General features: G+C 46.7%; 1 pseudogene; it reads right to left on the bottom strand.

Moving 5' to 3' along the window:
- Positions 1–205: 205 nt before the first annotated feature.
- Positions 206–3,035, bottom strand: LOC109782844 (autophagy-related protein 3-like; annotated as a pseudogene).
- Positions 3,036–7,824: the final 4,789 nt, after the last annotated feature.

The raw sequence follows: 7,824 nt of genomic DNA, 5'->3' as shown, positions 1-7,824 counted from the left end.
GGGCAGCGGTGGCCTAGCACGCTGACGGGGCCGGCGGCGGGAGGCGTGCTGTGGAAGGAGGCAGGGCGCCGGCGAGCCGGAAGGAGACGGGGTAGGCAGCGGTGGTGGATAGGGAGAAGATTGTCGGCGGCGGTGCGATGTCGTGAGGAGTGGGCAGATGGGATCGGGAGAGGGTAGGGGAGGGAGTCGTGGGAAGTGGGTGGGGTGTTTTTTTTTTCTTTGACCGGTAAGGTGGGTTGAGTTCGGGAACGCCTCTTCGAGCCCCCTATATAAGGGTGTCGTGATTCAAATAGTTATTCTAATCCCAGGATTAGAATAGTGTTGCCCCCTATATATATATATATATATATATATATAAAACACATATTAGCAATAGTCATGAACACATATATATCCAACACATATCCATGAACACATATCCAACACATGTTATCAATAGTAGCAAGTTTCATCCATACATATACATAGTTTCATCAATATTACACAGTTTCATCCATAGGTAGAAAGTTTCACAAAGTCAAAACAAAAACTAAAGGCAACCACTCCATATATCTGAAATTACAAGAAATGACCTAAAACTAAATATCTATTTTCCTAAAAACTATCTTATTACTAAGATCTTCTCTGGATCTTCTACTTTTCTGCCAGCCTGCATAACAAAAACACTAAGAAAGAGTGAACGGCTTAGGAGTAGAAATGTAGCATTTCACTTGGTGAAATGCAATGTTGTAGGAGCCTTCATTGGTGAAACCAAGTATAACCACAAACCTACTATTAAGGAAACTCTTAAACTAAAGAAGCCTTCATTGGCTTACCATGATTCACAAAAAGGCCTACTACCGAACCATATAAACACAACTTGAATAACAGGATGGGGATAACACAACATGCATGAAACAGAACCGCAAAACCTAATATCTGGACCCTAATGCCAAAATATTGAAAGTTAGTGGAAATTCTGGAACACTATACCATGGAAGAATTACGAATGAATAATTGTCGAGTATTTTCTAAAGCATGCTTTCTGCTTCTTTTGGTTAATATGCACAGTTTTATATGACATTGGAGGCTAAGTAGAAATTATAAGCATGGCTCTTAAGGAAGTCACGGATGCCGACTTACTGATGTGGAATAAATTAGCTATTTGTATATTTCACTTGACATGTCAGAAAACCGAGGTAAATATGGCATGCCAGAAAACTGAGGTAAATAAAACAGGATAGCTAGAAATTTACCGTTTTGTCTGAATGGTCTTGACTGATATCTTGAAACACAAGTGCAGGCTTTAATGGCATTCTTGCCTACAATGGCAAACAAATAAAGCACATCAAGTTTAGCTGCAGCAAGCAAGACAACAATAACTACATAGAAAATACAGCCCTGTGTGCACAAATACTTTACCTCATCATAGCTTGTAAGCCAGACACGTGGAGTTTGGTAGTACTTGTCATATCTGCAGTAGAGGAACTACTTATATACTTTTCCAATAAAAGCGTGAAACACACAATAATGATATGACAAAGCAAACAGAACTAAGTGGGCGATCTAGTTAAACAACTCTGGTAATCCTTCAACACAACAGCATTTAGTCACTTCTTAAAAAAATCTTGGAAAATATATGGCAAATCGGATGTGTATCACGTGAACCATAACTCGCTGTGCTCCAAGCAGGCCGACTTTAGAAGAACACATAAATTTCCACTTATGCATAGTTGTAGCGACGACTAGTACAGAACTACACACCAATCAAACAACTAGGCACTATCACTAACCAATTTATACGGAGGAGTTAAATCAAAATACACAGCTTAGGATAAAGGAGCTTACATGATGCTGACATCATATGTTCTGGTGAGAAGAATGTTGTCATCATCAGGCTCTTCCGCGACAAAATATGAAGGCTGAGGGGTAGCCTGAAATGAGATGAGAAAGGCAAAACAGGAATCGTTAACAGTTCTGAACTTTGTCAGCCTTGCTTATAGCATATCAATGATAGGTTCATGGACTCACTGTGGAATGATCTCATGTGTCTTCATAGGTGTCCATTTCAGGTATATCCTCCTCATCATCTGGCTTTTCACCAGCACCAAAGTACGAGGGGATAGATTTGATCTCTTCGACTTTCCCTATGTCCAATGTATCCATAGACGATATGTCTTCTTCCTCTTTTGACTCTGATGCTAAACATTACCAACAGAAGAACCAAAAAAGAGTTCAGCCCACACAATCCGCAGTGTAAAACAAAGCAGCATTGACACTGAGAAATCAACCTTGCAGCCCATGTGTTGAGAGCCATCCTTCGCCATCCTCATCATCATCGAGAACAACCTCAGCTCCCGCTGCATCATACTCTTACTCGACCGCCACAGCTCGTCTTAGGCAGGGTACTGCCAAGAAAAGCAAATTTAGGAGTCCACTTGTAATAAGAAAAATATAATGAGCAACCAACCCAGCTTTTTGGAAGCCACGACCGTTCTACTAGCTATGTCGCTATTTATCTTTTTCATCAGCCAATTATGTTCGATTAGTACAGAAATATGCCTAGACAAACATGCCTGCTACACCTGTAACTATACATCAATACATGGGGATAACAACGAATTCTATCCTCTAGCCCAGCATCCACCAAACTGAACGAAATACTACTCAACAGGAAGTATATATCACATCTTGACGCAAATTCAATTCGACAGCAGCATACCATTCCTGGTGATGAGGAACTGCTTATCAGAGGGGAGGTATGGCTTCCTCTTGCTCGGATCGCCCGCCTCCCTGCACAACACCAACATCCACCAAATGATCAGATCAATCAGACGCCCCAACCCTCACCAGAAACCCACAAAATCCCTGAACCGCAGAGGCGAGGGGACGCACCAGGACCAGGCGAGGATGAACTCGGGGACGGAGAGGACGCTCTTCTCGAGGAACGCCTTTCTCGACGACCGCAGGAGGCGGGGAAAAGTAGATCGATGCGAAGGAGGGCCACGCCAGCGACGTGGTGGCCGAAACCCTAGCCGCAGGGGAGGGTCATGCATGGTCGCAGGAGGACGCGCACGTCGGATCTGGTCGGTGGGGATGGAGGAGCGGGGCGAGGGGGTCACGTGGGTGTGTTGGGCGTCGTCGAATCCCGCCGGAGCTCGCCGGAGTCGGCCGCCGTAGCTGCTCGCGCAGGGGAGAGGGAGAGACAAGCGGGAGAGAGAGGGGTGCGGCAGAGTGGGAGGGGATAGAGATAGAGGAGGTGGGGGCAACGGTTTTTTTTTACCCGTATAAAAAAAGGTAGCTCCCCTCTTTGCCGTCTGCCAGCAGACGGCAAAGAATTTTTTTCCGTCCGCCACGGCAAAGAGGGGGGTGGACCGTTGCAGTATACTGGCACTCCACCCTCCCTCTTTGCCGTCCGCTAGCAGACGGCAAAGATTCTTTGCCATCTGCCAGCAGACGGCAAAGAAATGACAGATGGCAAAGACCTTCTTTGACGTCTGCCAGTTCTTTGTCGTGTGCTTTTTGGTAGCTGATGGCAAAGACCTTCTTTGCCGTCCGCTAGCAGACGGCAAAGAACTGCAGACGGCAAAATTCCTGATTCCAGTAGTGAATGAACTCTTGTTGCTAATTGTGATGTCTTTGATGTTCGTGTGGTCGGAATTCATTTGTATACAATAAGACCATATCTAGCCGGTTGGGCGTTGTTCTCAGCCCCCATAGGACCGACGGCAATTCAATCACCCAAGCTCCAGCATCATGCTTAAGGTGGCGCATCAGTCGAGGCTTTAACCCTTGAAGGATCAAACCATTCGCCCTTTCTGCCTGTCCATTCGACTGCGGGTGTGCGGCGGACGCATAGTTGACCCGAGTGCCTTGGGATGCGCATAACGCCTTGAACTCTTCAGAATCAAAGTTGGAGCCGTTATCTATGATAATGCTGTGAGGAACTCCATATCTGAATATCAACTCCTTGATGAAACTGACGGTAGTGCCTGCTCCAAGGTTTTTGATGGGCTTAGCTTCGATCCACTTGGTGAACTTGTCGACTGCTACGAGTAAATGGGTGAAACCACTCGCGCCGGTCTTGAAGGGCCCAACCATATCCAATCCCCAGTCTGCAAACGGCCAGACGAGTGGAATAGTCTGCAGGGCAGATGCAGGCTTGCGGGACATGTTGGAGTAGAACTGGCAACCTGCGCACATGTTGGGACACTAAGACCACTCCTGCACCAGAGCTATTTAACATCTTGGATCCATCAAAGAACATGGTCCAATGTTCCGACTGGATTTTTCAAGGAAAAGAATTCAGGCAAGTTTTATTTTAAAGATGATCCCTTCCTAAAGGCCTTACTGATCCAGCTAGACTACAAACACATACATGCAATGAAGGTCTTTTGTTGGCCCCTGAACTTAACATCATTGATATGCAGGCCGCGTCTGATTGCAAGGAGGTTACTGCAGGCATATCTTCCAGGGTTTTTGCAAATTTGCAGCAATTATTCGGGAGATCTCTCATCAACGCACGCCTTTCAATCAAGTCTCTTCCGTCGATGAAAATCGGGATTTCAATGTCGAGGCTCATGCTCTAGCTATGGCCCCATCATCTCTAGGAGTAGGTCGACATTTTTGGCTTGCGGCTATACCTTATATTAGATTTATACTCATGAATATTGTTGAGTAATAAAGCTTTATTTAGGTACCTCAAAAATCTAAAGGTGGGAGTTTGGAGCACCTTGAATTGGGTCTATGAAAGAAGGGCAGAACACTCAAATATGGACAACGAGATGTTGGGTGGATGACCTAGGATGATTGCACTAGTAGGGAAGCTGCTTATAGGATTTTACAATTACTAGATGACCCATTGGCCCATGGTGCAAAAAGCAAGAGCGAGCCAAGTATTCAAACCATATATATGTGACTGATTTAGAATCAACTTAATAGATACTTATATCCCAATACATGGTACCATGATAGATTAAAATGAAGTAATGAGATCACTTGATAATAGCATACTTTGGTTGTATAAAGTAAGCTATAGTAGCAAAGATGCTGGAGTGAGCATTCAAACTATGCACTAAGACATGCAGCATATGGCATTAAACAATAATAATGTGAGCCTCAACATTTAGGTAATTGTCGTAATATTAGGCATAAAGTGGCAACACATGTTAAATAAACACAAAATTACCAAAGTTTGGAAGGTACTAAGAAACCATGACACTTTTTGGCAAAAACATGATAGTGAACACTAAAACCAAAGTCAACCAAACAGTGCAGTTAAAAATGAACTATCATTTCAACTAAATATGTGTTACGTAATCCCGATTGATCACTCGTGGACAGGCCTGCGGGAAAGGTTGTGCCATATATACAAAGCATCCTTGGTATGGTAGTCAATTTGTCCTACTCAATTTAAGTGGTGATCGAATGCGTCAATATCCTATTCGCTTTGGAGCTGTAATCCAGCAGCGATGATAAATTATGAAATTCTAAAAAGATGACAGTGAATAGTGAACAATGAACATGAATATTTATGAGCAAGGCCCGAGGTACATAACTTAACATAAATATATCTGGTTCTAATGGAGGCACTCTCAAAAAGATAGCAAACATGTTTCAGAGTGCGGCCACAAAGCTCGAATTAAAACATGAGAAACCAGGAGTGAAAATTAATACTTATACCAGAACAGAAATAGTACAAAAAGCCAGCCTGCCAAAGAACCGCTGGATCCAAGGGAGAAAGAAATGAAAACAAACCCTAATAACCAACATTGTAACGTATTCCTATTTTTTATTAGGTACACGTCGAAAGTAACGCCACATGCAAGAAGATTTTACAAAAACTATAATATGGGGAAATCCACAGCATTGTAAAAACCTATAGTACCCATATAACATTATAAATTTAAGTTCATAGGTAACGAATCCAACACTCAAGTAATACTAAGCCAAAAAAGTAATTATAGTTGTAAACTCAGTAGCATCATGTAACACCCTGAGAATCATGCTACAGTAACCCCCTGTGATTAAGCTAATCATATTGCTAAACAGGGCTAGATCACATTTGAACCACACCCTTGTCAAACTCCTAGTTCAAACTTCAATTAAATTTAAAGGTGGAAAATAAAAGTTTTCAAAAATTCCAACAAAAATGTTCAGTGGGTGCTAAATAATACACTGGTAATTGTGGTGGAGAAAACACCTTTTTATAAAATGCCTAAATACTTTAAATGAAATAAAACATAAAAGGAAATAAACAAGTAAGAGAAAACAGAAAACAAAACAGTCAAAAGAAAAAAAAAAAGAGCAGGCCTCCCCCCACTGGACCCGCGGCCCAAACCCCCCCCCCCCGGCCCAAGCTGGGCTGCCACCCGCGCCCCGCGCCCCGGCCCAGCCCACCTCCCCCGGTCGCCTCCCTCCTCCCTGTTCACCCGACCCAGCGACCGCGCTCGCCGGTCGCCGCCGAACCCTCTCGCCGTCCCCGTCGGCGAAGGGATAAGGGCGACGCCCTGCACCCCCTGGCCCCCTGCCCCCACTCCCCCTCGACGCCCCCTCCCAGATCCACTTCTCCTCCCTCTCCGATCCCCTCCCCCACCTCGCCCGAACGCCACCGCCGCCATGCCTTCGGCCTAGCCACGGCCACCGTGCCCACCTCGCCGCCCCACGGTGTCTCCAAGGACCGCCGCCGTCCACTCCGTCGTCCACGCCCGCACGCAGGAGCCGAAAGCCCCTCCTTCGTCGGCCCAGCCTTCTTCTTCCTCCTCGAACCACCGCCGCCTCGCCAACAACTCCGGCAGCCGCGCGTCTTCCCCGGGCCTTCTCGGCAACGGTGGTGAGCTTCCACTTCTCCTCTCCCTCGCCGTTCGCTCGCCCGCGCCCCCGAGCTAGCCCCGCCACCGCGTCCGAGAGCTCGCCGTTGCAGTTCGCCTCGCCGTCGCGGCCTCGGTCCCCTGAGCTCGAAAGCGAGCTCGGCCCCATGCTCCTGGGGCTCCAAGGGCCCCGTAGAGCAGATCCGCGCCGCTCACCGTACCCCCCTAGCGCCGCTCCACCTGTGCCCGACCTCCGACCTCCGCCGTTGAGGTCGCCGCCGTCGATGCACCCCCGCTCCGACCGTGCCGTAGCCCCAGAACGACGCGGCTTCGCCTCCGCTTTCGAACGCGCTATAGCGCGGGCCAAACGGTGCCCCGTAGCCCGTTTCCGGCGAGATCCGAGCCGCGCCGCCGCGTTTGGCGTCGCCGGCGTTGAGCCGCCGGCCGCGCTGAGCTGGCACACCTGGGGCCAACCCCTGGGTCACTGCCAGTGGGCCCCCTAGTCACCTGTTGACCAGTTGACCTGGTCAACTGGGCTGACTGGGCAGCCCCAGCCACTGACGTGCGGGCCCCACCACTTAAAATAACTAATTAAAATGATTTTATAATTAAAACTAATTAGTTTAACTAATTAGTCACTGACATGTGGGACCCAGCTGCTAATTAACCACGTTTAATTAAAATAACCCACTGTTAGCCCTCTCTCTATGACATGTAGGACCCACTGGTCAGTTTGACCTGGTCAGCGAGTCTGTTGACTGCTGACGTCATCAGCACGTCATGCTGACGTCATATCCCTTTTTCTGTTATTTAAATAATTCCAGAAATTCAAATAAACTTTGAAAATTCATATCTTTTAAACCGTAACTCGGATGAAAATGATTTCTATATGAAAGTTGCTCAGAACGACGAGACGAATCCGAATACGCAGTCCATTCATCCACCACACCTCCCTAACCTATCGAACTCGCAACTTTCCCCCTCCGATCCGTCTGTCCAAAAACGCAAAACATCGGGAATACTTTCCCGGATGTTC

Source organism: Aegilops tauschii, chromosome 3 (assembly GCF_002575655.3).
Source record: "Aegilops tauschii subsp. strangulata cultivar AL8/78 chromosome 3, Aet v6.0, whole genome shotgun sequence".
Classification (NCBI taxonomy): Eukaryota; Viridiplantae; Streptophyta; class Magnoliopsida; order Poales; family Poaceae; genus Aegilops; species Aegilops tauschii.
The sequence above is the reverse complement of the archived record's forward strand: the minus strand, read 5'-3'. Positions and strand labels throughout refer to the sequence as shown.